This window comes from Ovis canadensis, chromosome 6 (genome assembly GCF_042477335.2).
Source record: "Ovis canadensis isolate MfBH-ARS-UI-01 breed Bighorn chromosome 6, ARS-UI_OviCan_v2, whole genome shotgun sequence".
Lineage (NCBI taxonomy): Eukaryota > Metazoa > Chordata > Mammalia > Artiodactyla > Bovidae > Ovis > Ovis canadensis.
The window spans coordinates 28,634,343-28,651,833 of NC_091250.1; the positions used below are offsets into that span (position 1 = coordinate 28,634,343).

The window sequence follows — 17,491 nt, forward strand, 5'->3', positions numbered from 1 at the left end:
GCCTTCAGAAAAAAAAAAAAAAAAAAAAAAACCACCAGGGACTCGAATGATTGGGGACTCTGCTGGTTGGTTTTTGACACACCCGCAATTCGATCGGCTTTCCACCCACACGCAAAACCTGCACTTAATTTTTTTCCTACAGGTACTTCAACACCGAGCAGACACAATGTGTAATGAGAAAACTGTGACATCCTTGAATGCGTCTCTGAACCTGAAGAGGTACATTTTAGCTGGTGAAGAGGCTACTCGATGAAAAGGGTTAGCCATTATTATTCTAAAGTAAAGGTAAGCTACATTTTTAAGATGTTCTTCATTTGATTCCAGATGATAATCTTTCATAACTCAGCTCAAAGATGATTTCTGTTGTAAAGCCTTGGGAGCAGGCTCCCCAGCAACCAGGTAGCACGGACCACTTCCTCTTCCTTGCCTCCTCCTTCCCCTGAACTGTTCTGACATAGCACCTGTAATACCCAACTGTTCACCCAGCTGTCTATTTTTGACAGGCCAGGAGCTTCTTACAGCCAGAGATATATATATATATATTGTGTGTGTGTGTGTGTGTGTAACATAAATATAAGAAAGTCGTAGAGTTGAAACATTTTATAGCTGATCTTAAAAGTCTTCTTAACGTAATTCTCTCTACTAACTGATGAACAAAACATAATTCCTGCTCTCCAGGAGTTTATAAAGTTCCAGAATTCTTCTCGATGAGAAAAGAAATCAGCGTTTGTTTTTATAACAACAACAACAAGAAAAAACAACTTCACCTATTGGATTGTGGTGGCCATATTTGTATATTGAGGTGGTCACAATTTGTTGTAAATTGTGGATACAACCAGACCCCAACATGTTTTGTACAAAGACACACAAGCACATACTTAACACTCATCTCTATTCCTAGAAAACAAACTCAAAGGATAACACAAAGAATACTTAAATGTAAAAATGGAGTAAAGGATTAAATCAGTGAGATTTTATATATATACACTTTGAAAACTGAAGGCTCCTATATAAATGTGTTGGAGAAGGCAATGGCACCCCACTCCAGTACTCTCGCCTGGAGAATCCCATGGACGGAGGAGCCTGGTGGGCTGCAGTCCATGGGGTCGCTAAGAGTCAGATACGACTGAGCGACTTCACTTTCACTTTTCACTTTGATGCATTGGAGAAGGAAATGGCAACCCACTCCAGTGTTCTTGCCTGGAGAATCCCAGGGACAGGGGAGCCTGGTGGGCCGCCGTCTATGGGGTCGCACAGAGTCGGACACGACTGAGTGACTTCACTTCATATAAATGTGTTATTGTAATCCTATTATTATTACAAATATAGGTACTTTTCAACTCAGAAAAATCTACCTTAAAAATGTTTCCTACAGGAAAATGGCTACCAAAATTGGGAGCAAACCCGTCCCTCATGATTCCTCAGATCCCACAGATAGGACAGAGGCAACGGAACTCTTTTTTCCTAAATGAAATCCTACAAGAACTTCTACAAAAGCCCCAAAAGCCTAACCCCCACTGCTGTCAGAGCCCACGCCAAAATCCCTCACAATATCCCCCCATTCCTCCACTATCCCCTCAGCCAGCTCTTCACTCATTCCCTCACCTGTTCCCATAGTAACTCCTTTTTGACCTTTCTTAGGAGCACCCTCAGCCTGGAAACTGTATTAATTTACTCAATAAATGTTTACTGAATGCCTATCATGTGCTAGGAATTAACCACTAGGGAGACACTGTCCTAACCTCCAGGGATACAATGGTGAACAAAACAGGCAATGTTTTTTGCAATCATGGTGCTTATATTCTAACAGGGAAAACAGAGAGTAAACACAAATAACGGTGCTAAGAGCTATGGCGGGGGCGGGGGGTGGAGGGAAGTAGGGTAAAGAACGATGGGGAACAGATGCTATTTTAGATAAGCTGCTGACAGAACAGTCTCTAGAAACCTGAATGAGGTTAAGAACCAAGCAAAGCAATTATCTGGAGGAAGAATATGTTTCCTTATTGCATTAAGAACGAACTTTAGGCCCCTATTATATGCCATGCAATGTGTTAGGTTCCATGTGGGATTTATAGATAGATGCTAATCTTGCCCTCCAGGCAAAGAGAAAAGCAGTTCAAAAGTCCTGAAATGGGAATTTCTTGTCAAACACATTAGAAAAACTATGATACTCCAAAAGGGGAAAAAAAGGAAAAAGGAAAACTTTTCCACAAACTGGATCTATAGGAGAGAGATGTTATTAATACCCTTTATTCGTGTTTGATGCCAGAATGTGCTTTTCAATCAATGGGTTTGGTAGCCCAATTAGGAACCTAATCATTGTTTTTATATCATCTCTGCAATGTAAATCACAAACAGATGTACTTCATATTTCATTACTTTATGAATCAGCAACTTTTGATTGTGTTTGAACCCACCTCTTGTAACACTGCCTTCTCTCTCAACATCCAAATACATAGTACACAACTTAGACACACACCCGCGGGCCTCCGATTTGGACACTGTGTGCTTCTTCTGAAATGCTAAGCCTTTCCATAATACACTGTCTTTACAGAGTGAAAGTAAAGTACACATACTAGACCAGCATACCACAGAGGTAAGCACCCATATTCAAAGTGTTAAATAAACATCTCAGCAAGTAGATAAACAGGTGCTAGTAGTATTACATGCATTACAATATTAGAAGGTGAATTTTATACACATAGAGGTTATCAACAACATGTTATAGTATTGTGATTGTGTGGATTTCTCTTTTGAAGCTTTCAATCAATTTCTCTGTGCCTCTCTAGCGGACACTCTTCCCTTTCCAATCTTATAGTGCAATTTTTGTGGGCATCTGTCCAGCTGGACATGAAGCTTCTTGAAGGCAAGACTACTGTCTTTGCATTCCACGTGGAACCTAAGACATTGGATGGTATATAATAGGGGCCCATGGCTGATTTTTAAATGCAATAAGGAAACATTGTAAATATTTACCATGAATTTATACTTATGGCTAAACTTCCAGTGGGTAAATTCTTCATATTTTGTGTACTTTCTGACATCTAGGAGCTAAGCTTGATTTCACATAAGATTTTTAAAGATATTTGAGAAACTAGAGTTGCAGCACGTAAAATAGCAGTGATAATAGTATCTTGAGAGCCCCTGGACTGCAAGGAGGTCCAACCCGTCCATTCTGAAGGAGATCAGCCCTGGGATTTCTTTGGAAGGGATGATGCTAAAGCTGAAACTCCAATACTTTGGCCACCTCATGTGAAGAGTTGACACATTGGAAAAGACTCTGATGCTGGGAGGGATTGGGGGCAGGAGGAGAAGCGGATGACAGAGGATGAGACGGCTGGATGGCATCACCAACTCAATGGACATGAGTTTAAGTGAACTCCAGGAGTTGGTGATGGACAGGGAGGCCTGGCGTGCTGCGATTCATGGGGTCGGACACAACTGAACTGAACTGAACTGAACTGAACTGATAGTACCTTACATTTTAAAGCATTTTACAATTTATATACTTTGTAGCTCCAAAATGGAAGGTCCATAAAGACTGAGTTCTTTGCTCACTGATCTAGCCTGAGGGCTTATAACAATACTGGCAGATGACATAATTATTTAGTGACTTTATGGGGCTCTCACAACCACACAGGGAAAAAGATTAACATCAATACAGTGCAGGTGAAAAAACTGAGGTAAAAAGCAGTTTGGGTGACTTTCCCCAGGTAACAAGGTTAATAAGAGACAGAGCTCAACGTCTCCTAATTCTAATGTCACTATTCTTTTATTAAATCATGGCTTGCTTCAATGAAGAGCAGCCACTTAATAAAGTACAAAAGATGGAAAATGCCAAGAGCAGAAACCATAGTCAGATGACAATGATCCAAGTAGAAAAAGGAAATCTTTATTAGTTTTATTTTAAGCATATTTTATAAGCATGGAGTTTTAGAGGTAATTATATTAAGTTTACTATGCCTAGTATGTTTTATTAAACCATTTGAATTAACAACATTACAGAATCTGACATATATACACACTCATACTGACACATTATAGCATTATTTGAGTTGGGAGAATTTCCCTGAAATGTACGCAATTGTGTCTTAAAGATAGGTTATCTTCCAAAAGTTTGTCAGTTAAAGTCTCCTGGTGTTAAAAATATTTTTTTCACAGAAACAGTGCTATCAATAAAGGCTTAGTTCTCCAAAATTCTCAAAAATCTTTCCTACTCACTAATACTTGTAGTAGAGAATCTTAACAACTAGGCAGAGATTGGACAGTCGTTCATCAGAAAATCTCTTTTCCTCCTGGCCAACTAGACCACTGTCCTGGGTTGAACTGTCCCCTCTTCCAAAAAAAAAAAAAAAAAGATTTATGTCCTACCCTCCAGCACCTGTGAATGTGACCTTCCTTGGGAATAGAGCCTTTTGTGAATAGAATCATGTAAAGATGAGGTCATGATGGATTAGAGTTAGACTTAATCCAATGACTAGTATCCTTATAAAAGGGGAGAAATCTGGGCACAGAGACACATAGCAGGAAGACAGCCATGTGAAGACTGAGGCAGAAATAGGAGTAATACGGCTGCAAGCCAAGAAAGACCAATTGCCAGCAGCCACCGGAAACTAGGACGAGGTAAGGAAGGATCCTTCTCTAGAGCTTTTGGAAGGAGCGAGGCTCTAACAGCACCTTGATTTCAGACTTCTATCCTCCATAACTGTGAGAGAATAAAGCTTTGTTATCTTAAATTGCTCAGTTTGTGGCCCTTTGTTATGGCAATCCTAGGAAACTAATACAACCATATTTACCAGCCACCCTGGCAAATGCACCCAGGCATATGACTTGTTCTAGCATTATGGAACACAAGTCCATGTGCCCACTGCACAGTGAGGTCAAATACCAACACTAAAACATCAGAGTTACAGCAGGGAAAGGTTTATTGCAGGGCCATGCAAGGAAACAAGTGGATCATGCCTTCAGTTGAGTTCAGTTCAGTCGCTCAGTCCTGTCCGACTCTTTGCAACCCCATGAACCGTGGCATGCCAGGCCTCCCTGTCCATCAGCAACTCCCAGAGTCCACCCAAACCCATGTCCACTGAGTCGGTGATGCCATCCAACCACCTTATCCTCTGTCGTCCCTAGCTCCTCCTGCCCCCAATCTTTCCCAGCCTCGGGGTCTTTTCCAATGAGTCATGCCTTAAAAACCCCAAACTACCCAAAAGCTTTCAGCAAAGCCCTTTTATAGGAAAGGTGAGGGAAGGCTGTGGTTAGTTGTTGTAAACTTTTTGGTGTCAGATCCTTTGTTTTTGAGGTCAGGTCACAGCCAGGTCACGATGCTCTGTTCACCTCCACCAAAACAAATGTTATCCTCTGTACTGAGCAGAAAGGGCAAGGTCCTGAGGCTCAACTTTTACCCTCTGAGGTCCAGTCTTCGTTTAAGATGAGGGGAGTCCCTGTACAGACCAGTTACCCTGTCTGAAAGCATTCATTCAGCACCCAGTCTGGGTCCTCCTGCCAGTGCCCAGGCATGACTAAAGAGGCAGATCTAAACTGGTGGCACCCTCAGGATCCCAGACCCTTCCCCGTTGTCATCACTGAGGGAGCAAGGTGCCCAGAACTCAGCTGGCCCTCAGGCTTTTCATTTCAACTGGAGAGAATCATTTGTATAGAATTAATAGGAATACCTATTATATCAAATACCAATCAGGTTCATTCCCAGCTCACAACTGCCATTCTTTGAGAATAGCCCCAACCATAGAGGTGGGCCTGAAGTAATGCTATGCAACATCCTTGCAGTTGAGACAAGGACCACTTGTTGTATGGTCGCCCCAGTCAGGCCTATAGTAACCACTTCATCCTAGGCCTTAATGTTTCAACCAATCTACCTGTCCACAGGCTGATTATTGCCCCATGGAGGTATCCAAGTGTGATCATGCCTGTGTGTTTAGTCACTCAGTCATGTCTGACTCTTTGCAAGCCCATGAACTGTAGCCTGCCAGGCTCCTCTGTCCATGGAATTTTCCAGGCAAGAATACTGGAGTGGGTTGCCATTTACTTCTCCAGGGGATCTTCCCAACTCGGTGATCAAACCTGCCTCTCCTGCATTGGCAGGTGGATTCTTTACCACTGAGCCACCTGGGAAGCTCCATCCAAGTGTGATACCTGACCCTTTTAGCTTAGAATATATACTCAGGCTTCCCTAATGGCTCAGATGGTAAAGAATCTGCCTGCAAAGCAGGAGACCTGGATTCAATCCCTGTTTCTGGAAGACCCCCTGGAGGAGGGCATGGCAAAAACTCCAGTATTCTTGCCTAGAGAATCCCATGGACAGAGGAGCCTGGCGGGCTACAGTCCATGGGGTCACAAAGAGTCATACATGACTGAGCAACCCAACAACACCAACAAAAATTAAAAGTTCTGGGAGGAAGTGAGAAGAGGGCAATGGGGAGACATCCTGCCTAAAACACAAGAAGAAAGAGACCTCCTCCTCAGTGAAGATTTATATTTAGGAAAGGCCTCAAAGAAAAATTTTGGAAATCCATTTCATTTAACAAAGAAAGAACAAGACTCAGGAAGATTAGAAGTTGTTCCCAAGCTTTTATGACTAGTTAGTAGCTGAAGGAAGACCAGGATCCTGGACTCACGCCACCTCACTGAGCAGCCTTTATACCATGGTAATCTTCACATAGGCGCACTTAGAAAGCTGATGTCAAATCTTAGCTATCTGTATTATTTACAGAAGATGTAACGGAAATTAGAGAGAAATTAGTTCACTGAACAACCACGACTCTCAGGGAATGATTGGAAAGAAAGACCCTTGTTTCTCATGTAAAATGGTATGTGTTCAGCCTGGATTGAAGCAGGTTTATTAAATGTTTCATTGAGATGTATCTTGAAGCATCAGCAACAACTGATTAGGGACCTAGTTCTTCCCCTTTAGGGTTTACCAAAGAGATATTTGATTGCTAAATATACCATGTCCAGCATAAAAAGGAGCTTTGGGAACCCCCAGCAAACAATTTGAGTACCTCACTTCACCTGCAAAGTCAAAGTGAAAGTTACTCAGTCATGTCCGACTCTTTGCAACCCCATGGACTATACAGTCCTTGGAATTCTCTAGGCCAGAATACTAGAGTGGGTAGCCTTTCCCTTCTCCAGGGGATCTTCCCAACTCAGGGATCAAACCCAGGTCTCCCACATTGCAGGCAGATTCTTTACCAGCGGAGCCACAAGGGAATCCCAAGAATACTCGAGTGGGTAGCCTTATCCCTTCTCCTGCAGATCTTCCTGACCCAGGAATCAAACCAGGGTCTTCTGCATTGCAGGCGGATTCTTTACCAACTGAGCTATCAGGGAACCTGAAGAACCTAATTATTAAAATTAGCGTGTGTCTGTGTGTGTGTTCAGTCATGTCTGACTCTTTGCAACCCCATGGACTATATCTCATAAGGCTCCTTTGTCCATGGAATTTTGCAGGCAAGAATATTGGAGTGAGTCTCCTTTTCCAGGGCATCTTTCCAACCCAGGGATCAAACCTGTGTCTCTGTGTCTCCTGCATCGGCAGGTGGATTCTTTACCACTGAGCCACCTGGGAAGCCCGAAAATTAGCATAGTCATTAATTACAGTCTCATTTTACATCAATATCAGCAACAATACTTTAGATCAAAGGCAGAATTTTATGCGCGAATAACAAAATACGGGTGAGCTCACCATGTACATGTCCCTGTCTAGGTCAGTTTTTTAGGACGCACTGTTATCTGCTTGCTCTACTATAGGGTGACTCTGCTCAGTCTCCAGTGGTATGAGTTCTTGAAAATAGCTGTTATAATTGAGTTTCTCTGCAGATGCAAATGGTACATTCGGGCAGGCTGTGTCCTTGACAGACATTTTCCCAGTGCAATTTAACTTTATTACTGTAAACATTTTAAACCTTAACCTAACCCAGCTTGAAAATAAGTTACAACAATTTTTTAAACTACAAAGAGAAATCGTGTGGCCCTTGATAAATACCCCACATTAAAATAATCCAGAGGCTTAAGTCTCATACAAATATAAATCATATTTTAGAAGTTGTATAACCACAGTGGTCACAGGTGACAAACCACAAAGAATTACAGTGTTAGAAGGTAATTTAGAGACTACTGTATCCAGCTCCTTGCTTTTAACAAGAAAATGGAAGCCCAACTTTGTATGCTACTTACTCAATGCTGTACCTACAGTTATTAGCACTTTGAATTCAACTTCAAGTTTTCTCATTCCTGACCGAGGATTGATATCTTCCAGTGGGGTGTCTCTTTACTATAATAGACTTCAAGAAGCCCTCCCTCCTCAGCAAACACATAGGCCCAGTGATGGCCCAGTTATTGAAAGAACAGATAAAAAATTATATGATTCCTTATACACCAGGCATAAATGTTTCAGGCATGAGAAGTAGAGAACTAAATGAGACAAAATATTTTCTAATGTTGCAAAGTATCCCAAGTTTGGACCAGAGTTTAGTATAACATCTACTATAACAGAATCACAGGAGAGGGCAAAGGAGGACTGTTTTTTCCCCCAATGTTGCTCTTCTCCAAAGACTCAAAAAATGACAGAAAATTAGTGATACTATGAACTTTAAAGCTTCAAAGAGACTTTAAACAAATGGCTATAATTAAAAAAGGCAGATGAGAATGAATTATTAATGAATGACCACTACTATTCCATCCATTTAAAACAAGGTCAAAGTGAAGAGTTTATATCTATTAGTGCTCTGACTTGTAACTACCATCCTGTCCAGACTGATGGTATTCCAAATATTTATTGCTGTTGCAAACTACCTCATAAACTAAGTGGCTTAAAACAATAGTTCTATTTGGCTCACAGACTTGTGGGCCTGGGGTTCAGGAAGCGCGCAGCTGACGGATCCATTCATATTCATGCGGTATCAAGTGAGACAGCCAGGGCTGGAGGCCCCACTCCCACACTGGCATCCTTACTCGTACATCTGGTACTGACTGGTCTCTCTCTCTATCCACATGGCATTTCATTTTCCAGGTCGCGCAAGGCTGTGGCTTCGCACTGTGTGGTGGTCTCAAGGTGACTGTATCCTTCTGTGACAGCCGGCTTCTAAGAGGTAGGCTGTGGAAAGTGCCAATTAAGGGTGCTACCATATTGTAGTGCAGTCACAAGGCCAGTCCAGATTCAGAAGGTAAAGAAATGGACTCCACTTCCTGATGAGAAGGGTGGCAAGGTCACCTGACAGAAGACCATATGGGACCATTTTCCAAGCCATCTTGGAAAATGCAACCTGCCGTAGACGGCTGGCAAGTAACGTAGGCAATGTGGCAGGTGAACAAGGGCTGATTCTGCACACTATAAACACAAGCTCTTTTTCCAAATGAACAGACTCTGCTAGCTATAAAGGCTGTGTTCTGCATTCTTTCATTTATTTTATTACAAAAAAAAGGTCATCAATATTAATTTCTGGAATGATTAACTATATATTACTGAGTCAAAGTGGACTATTTCCTCTTAAAGCAAAGTCTCTGTTGATCACTGAAGATGAGTCTCACATATGACACTTTCTAACTGTGACCCATTGTGGCTAATAAATTCACAGGAAGTATTTTGTATATCTGAAGTGCAGCTTGTCTTGTACTTCCTCTTTTTACTCTTTCTTTTCATTCTCCTTGACCTCTCACTCACTCTTACATCCATTCTATCCTTCCATATAATATCAATGTGCCTCATAACAACCTTAAATTTCACAGTATGAAAAATATGATAAAAAAATATGATAATAAAAAAGCTTAAAAAGAAAATGAAAATATGTTATAGTTTAGAATTAACTTCAGCTAATGTCTAAAGAGGGATTGGGGGCAGGAGAAGAAGGGGACGACAGAGGATGAGATGGCTGGATGGCATCACTGACTCGATGGACGTGAGTTTGAGTGAACTCCAGGAGTTGGTGATGGACAGGGAGGCCTGGTGTGCTGCGATTCATGGGGTCGCAAAGAATCGGACACAACTGAGCGGCTGTACTGAACTGAACTGAATGTCTAAAGAGAAAGGTATGCACTGCACCCATATTCGTTGTTTAAACCCTATAAATAACTGGAGACAAGATTATTAACTTGTTAACTGCACAGTTACTACAGCCCAAAATTTAGTCTATAGGGCTGATATATACAAATGCTGGATATTATATTTGTTCAGGGCCCTAACAAATTCTAAGTGTCTAACGGGTTTTCTTTATCAATCTATATTCTTAGTGTTCTATTCTAATTAGGCCTCAGATTTAGTGTTTATGGCTTGGTGGTAAAACTAAAACAGACAGTATCTATTTTAATTATTCAATCTGCTTAACTACCAAGAGCAAATTGTGCCTTGGGTCTTGATAGTATAGTGATAAGCTTAAGTGAAAGAGCGTTTCCAAATTCAGGTAGGAAGAAAAATCTTCCTCAAGGAAGTTTTTTGCAAAATTCAGGAACCAGGGTATAGTCAATCCATCCATTTTGATCACACTGACTATCTATATAAATTACTATATAATATCTACTTGCCAGTTGATCCTGCATAAATATCCCAAAATAACTTTTTTCACTATGTCAATTCACACAAACCTTTAGAATATAACAAGAATAATGTATTCAATGCTCTATATGTTGTAAAGGGTGAAAGAAAGTGTTATTTCACAAATGCTACTATCAGTTAATCCCAGGATATTAATGCCACACTTGGATCTATGACTATTCTATCTAAAATTATAGAAGTCTAACCAAGTAAAAACTGATATACAGCACTTCAAATTTCCTTTCAGTTCAGTTGCTCAGTTGTGTCCGACTCTTGGCAACCCCAAGGACTGCAGCATGCCAGGCTTCCCTGTCCATCACCAACTCCCAGAGCTTACTCAAACTTATGTCCATCAACATGATGGACAAATTTCCTTTACGCCTAGGCAAATTTCCTTTATGCCTAGGCAAATTTCCTTTATGCCTAGCCAATTATCAGACTTTTCCAAGGTCCATTAACCTCTCTACCTAGAAACTGTTAAGAATTGTGAAGGGTCTGAGATCCTACTTGCAAGCTAACAAGTTAGCCTGCTACAGGTTCATGGATGTTGGTAGAAGATATGAAACTCCTGGGTCCAAGACAAAGAACTTTATTACTCATGGCATAGCAAGCAGCATGGACATCAATATACCTGTGTCAATTTTCCTTACTATCAATTTTCACAGAGGCTCAAATGCATACCTGCACACTCAATGGGTTGTACACGGGAGAGGAACTCTTAGGATCCTGAATCTTTTACAGCAGACAATAAGCATATCTGTACTTTGCTCCACAGGGAGTCATTATCTTTATTATACTGGATAATAAGCAAGTCTGATCTTTGCTCTGCTATCTTCTAGGGCTGTATGCTATACCAACATCTTGGAAAAAATAATCTAAACAAAGAAAACCAGGGCGAAATGTAAAGAAGTGTAAGAAACCAACAGAAATTCTCTCTTCAACAGAAAGTTTTTAAAAAAATACAGATGAGATAAATGCCAAATTGTTCTTTGTGACTGTCTAAATGTAAGTGGAAATTGAACAAGATTTCCTACAAATTCTCTACATACATGTCTGTGCAATAAGTTTTAACAGTTATCTTAGTTGTAAACATTTGGAAGATTTTACACATTATTTGTTGGAGAAGGCAGTGGCACCCCACTCCAGTACTCTTGCCTGGAAAATCCCATGGACAAGGGAGCCTGGTGGGCTGCAGTCCACGGGGTTTCGAAGAGTCGGACACGATTGAGCCACTTCACTTTCACTTTTCACTGTCATGCATTGGAGAAGGAAATGGCAACCCGCTCCAGTGTTCTTGCCTGGAGAATCCCAGGGACGGGGGAGCCTGGTGGGCTGCCATCTATGGGGTCGCACAGAGTCGGACACGACTGAAGCGGCTTAGCAGTAGCAGCAGCACACATTATTTGTAGTTTGGCCAATATTACTATAACACACAGTAAGGAGCAACGGTTTGAAAGTCAGCACATCTGGGTTTTCATCAGCATGCTGTCATCAACTGACAACACGGCTCACAGCAAATCATATAATTTACCTGGACCTTAGTTTCCACATCTCTGAATATATGTTCATTCTCTTATTTTTCTCCTAGATATTCTCTATTTCTTTTTTATTGCCACACGTCCTTGAATCTATGAACCTACATTTTAAAGGACAAAATATGCCTCAAAGAGAATTTAATTGCAGATTAAATAGCCAGTGATTCAGTATCAATCAGAACGTGGTGTGGCTGTCTTTATTTTCCATTTCCTTTTCTTTCTTCTAATAGAAAACAGAGACATTGAAAAACACATGAGACTATAGAACCTAACTTTACTCAAGGTCAACAAATGAAGTCAGAAATAACTAGGGAAAACAGAAATGCTGACAGTTATAATACAAATTATGTGGAGCTGTAAAACAAATTTGGCACTCATAAGGATGCTGTGGAGTTTTACCCACCAGTCTGGACAGAAAGAAAATGTCTACTAGGCTAGAAACTTTTGTCACTTCCCCCTTCTCTCTGTTCAGGTTTTCATACCCAGGAAGTAAAGTCTTTCGTTTCTACCCTGGAAATCTCATTTATTCTTCTGTCTTCCCCTCCTTCCTGTCGCCACTGTGCCACCACTTTCTTTTTCCCACCTGAACTACTTAAATCAACAGAATTTGCTGCCTCATCACCTTCCAGTTTCCTCCTTCAATCTGACCTGCAGACTATTGTACTTCTGTTGTTCATAAAACATGTTTTTCTAGTCTTCATCATCCTCAGAATAAAGTTTGAATACCCTCAATTATTACTCAAATTCATCTATATATTTCTGTCTTCAAGTGTTTTATTCAATGGTTTATTTTAAAGGAGATAGATATATCACAATACAATGTGTTCAAATTTTTCTTAAGAAAATGTTATCCGATCTTTTAGAATGAGCGTTTATGAATTGCATCAATAAGGTGGGCCTGTGAATAATTCCCAGTTAAAAAAAAATTACCTATTCTTCTTTTCTTTTTTCTCCCTAAAATCTACCCACCTCAAGTCCAAAACTGATCATGGAGCTTTTTCTAACTGCAAAGTACACTGAACTTTCTTTCTCTCAAGATTACTGGGCTCCTTCTGTGTATTAATCACACAAGCTAGTTAACTGTTTGATATATATCTATCTTTTATGCCCAACTAAATGCCTTGCAATGTTGAATAAAAAAAACAATGGATGAACTTGGAACAACTCCCCACACCACCACTTATCCCCTTTATAAATATCTTTTTATCCTGAGTGAAAGGCACTTGATATTTTTTATTCCCTCTACAGTCAAAGCAGTAAGAACAGTAGAAAAGCTTATATATATATATATATATATATATATATATATATATATATATATATAAAAGGTGGATGTGAGACCCTAATTTATAAAAAGGATTGGGTTCCAAGTTTGAACATATTTGGTCCCAGAAAATATATGTGACCTGATGGATAACCCACAAAACTCTTTGCATTCCCCCAAATGGTTTTTCAATTACATCCAAACTGCTGTTTTAAACATGTCTTCCATAGGAAAGTGAATTTCATTTTCCACTAGAGATGCCAAAATGCACTTCCTCAACATGGTAGCCTGAGCAGGGAAATAGGGGGAAATGGAGAGAGGGAGGTCATTAGGTGGAAAAGAATCAAGTCATTTACTCATTCTTTACATTTGTCCAAAAAAGATGTCAATACTCCTTCAGCAAACATTATTGTACACCTGCTAAGTGCTGGGGTCTGTTCTCCATTCTAGAGATGCAAAGATAATTAAGAAATATGTCTTGCCTTCAAGGGTACATACAAAGGTGGTTTCTTCTAATTGAAACTCTCTGTTCCCACCTTTGCTATAAATTAGGAAGGTTAAAACCACCTCCAGGAGGTGCCTTGGTATTGGTCACAGTATCTTTTCATCAGTATTTTCTTTCCAATAATGCTGGTCACTCAGCAGACAGTGCATATTTCTTGAATATGCATATCAATTGAATAGACAGCAGATAAATCTAGACTACTTAGTTACTGTAAGTTTAACTGAAAAAACTCCATCTGGTTATAAGCTACATAAAAATACAAATAGATAGCAGAGATTCTTCTTTTTTGGCCTATCTAGAGAACATCTGTGACATACTTACATTAATCTTGATTTCCCCTCAGTATCATTTCATTCTCAAATTTACCCATCTTTAAGGCATTCCTGTTCCAACATTCAACCTGGATCTTCCCTTGAATTCAGAGCCTCTTCCTCTAGAAATTTTTTGGTAATTCCACTCCAGCGTTCTTGCCTGGAGAATCCCAGGGACGGGGGAGCCTGGTGGGCTGCCATCTATGGGGTCGCACAGAGTTGGACACGACTGAAGTGACTTAGCAGCAGCAGCAAATTTACTTATTCCATTCTTCCAGCTAATCTGACATGACAGCATACTGACAGAAAAAAACGAAGCAAGCAGGAAAACAGATTGGCCTCAGCAAGCAGGAAAACAGGTCTACACACTGCATTCTACCAGGAGGCTCAACGAGGAAGTCAAGACTCACTCTCATTCCTTGGATGACTCAACCAGTCATCCAAGATATGGTAATGAGACAATGTAGGAGATTAAGGCATATGACTGCTGGAGACTGTCAACATAGGGGTCAAGTGCCAGTAACACATGGCAGTTAGATTGTCCCTACAGTGCTGTCTGTCTTAGACCCTATACACCTAAAACAAATGGAAGATGCCCACTTAATTTGCTTTTTACCATAAAGAGTCACATACTTGGCTGGGCTTCAGGATACTATTAAATGAGAGCAGTCGTGAAGATGACAACTCCCATTTGACCCAACTTGAAATAGAATCCACAAACTTCTTTTTCAAATTGTCGGTAGCTATTACTAGGGAAAGAAATCTCTCCTCTCCAAAAATATAATAAAAGGCATATGATAATAATACAAAGTTCACACTTGATGTGGAGTTTTGTTTGACTTTAATAGTATTTCTCAATTTTCTAAGGTTTAATTCCCTAGAGAGCCCTTTTTTTTCCCCCTATCATCCATTATTCACCTTGAGTTTTTGGTCTGCTGTACAGTATAAGCAAGGCTTCCCAGGTCGCACAGCAGTAAAGAATCTGCCTGCCAATGAAGGAGACACCTGAGACAGCAGGTTTGATCCCTGGGTCAGGAAGATTCCCTGGAGGAGGGACAACCTCCTGGACTGGCAACCCACTCCAGTATTCTTGCCTGGAAAACTACATGGACGGGGAGCCTGGAGGGCTGTAGTTCATGCGGCCACAAAGCGTTGGACACAACTCAGCACACACACGTGCACGCACAGGACAAGCAGTCAAGACTCAAGAGTCTCATTCCTGGATCAACCACTAATGATATTACGATGGTTGGCAAGTCACTTTACCTGAAGCTCAGTGTCTTTATTTCTGAAATAAGAAAGTTAAACTATAGGTATGATTTCCAGGGTTGCTCTACAGGCTTGTAACCCTGGAAGACACTCAATCATTCTCACCTCATGTAATACAAGATCGTGATGTATCCTGCATTACACTGGTGGCCACATGGTATTCCTTGCATGATTATTTACCATGTTTCTGAAGTCCAGATAATAACTGGTTTTTCAAACACCAGAAAGAGGCTGTTTGATGTTTCTCAAGTGTAATCTAATTTAAATGACCCACGTGGGCAAACAGCAGCATTTGCTTTTCCACCAGAGTGCAGATGCTTCTGCTAATGGAAGCTCTTTTGTAGTATAGTGAATGTCAACTGGACCCTCTTCCAAAACTCACTCTAAAATTTGATTCTTCTGGGAGAAACTCATTGTTTTCCTGGGTAAGAGAACAATATTTCACCTGTCTGATAGCAGATATTTTCAGAAAAGATATTTCTATAAGTGTTTAAGTGAGAATTCTAACTCAGCTTAGGAACACTATCCTATGAGAAAGAAAACAGTATGGGTGGCTGTACTAAACTGATTCTTACATCTTTCACTGGTAGCACTGACTTTGGAAAACAGAAGCAGCTACCTTTGAAAACACCTCACAGACATGTTACAGCCGTCCCTCATTGCTAAGGGGAAGATTTGGGAACCACACAAACATCTCTCCATCTATTTCCAGAATCTCAACACCAAAATTACCAGATTGGGAAATTAATAATCTATACTCTCAGTGAACCCCTTTGGGAAAACAGTTAAAGGTGAATACTGAATGTTAACACTTATAGGTGGAATCTGAAAAATAAAACAGAAACAGACTCACAGATATAGAGAACAAATTTTTGGATACCACTGCAGAGAGGGAAGGAGAGAGGGGACAAGACAGGGTAGGGGATTAAGAGATACAAACTACTATGTATAAAACAGGTAAGCAACAAGGATATACTATGCAGCATTTGGAAACATAGCCATGCTTTTGTAATAACTTTAAAGGGGGTTTATAAAAATATTGAACCACTATGCTGTACTATACCTAAAACCAACACAATATTGTAAATCGAATATAATTCAATTAAAAAATAAAACTTAGAGATGATCAAAAATGAGTAAGTGTAAAAGCAGGAATGAAGAATAACTGGTAATAGAAAAAGGACTCAGAGAAAGAAAGATTGATTTGTCGTTGCTCTGGAATCCCTCTTATGCCCCAATGGGAAAATGGAGTTTAGTTCCCCAGTGAGAAACCAAACTGATATCATAGCACATGGCATTCACAAGGTGACTTCACCTAGATTATTGCCCTCGGTCTAACATCAGAACCCTCTATGAAGAGGTTCTCTTTGGTTCTGTCATTTTACATGGGAGGAGACTTGTAGCTCAAAGAGGTTAAGTACTAGCCAAAGCAAACCCCAGTCAGTGGCAGAGACAGGCTTCAATGCAGGTCCTCCAGTTCACATTTCCACTCTTTCACATTCCTTATATTTAACCCATGCCCTTGACTTTCCATGTGCCCCAGGTCTGGGACAAATCCATGGGATAACGGGTTTTCTAAATGTAGAAGCCAACTGGAATTACAGAAAAAAACAAGAGATTCAAAACATTCCTCATGTGTTTCTCCCTCCCCCAAACCACAGTTGCATATGTTTTTCAAATAGTGTTTGTAGCCAGAGTAGTACAGTAAATAGAACTGCTAATTAGAGTCAAGATAATGCTTTGATTCATGTGTGAGGGCATTAACATCTCTGCCATGGATATCTGGGATGCTTTGGTTTGAGAAGCTCTTGATTTCTAAAGTACTCTATTGGGCTCATAGAGGGATTACACTTCAATTTGATCACACAGTAATGACATCAAATGGGACTACCTCAAATCCTGCTATGCTTGAGTACTTATGAAGGTTTTGTTTAAGGGAAGGAAAAAAAAAAAGACAAAGAAGGAAGAAAGCACAGGGTTTACTGCAGTTCTCACATACCCTTGCATTTGATTCTAAGGATCTCACTGTTTTATTCATCATGTGTCCTACATTTACAAAATAAT

General features: G+C 40.3%; 1 protein-coding gene across 8 annotated transcripts in view; it reads right to left on the reverse strand.

The window, feature by feature from the left end:
- The window catches only part of ANK2 (ankyrin 2), a 699,882-nt gene that overhangs the window by 357,205 nt on the left and 325,186 nt on the right, over positions 1-17,491 (reverse strand). The gene's annotated exons all lie outside the window — the stretch shown is intronic.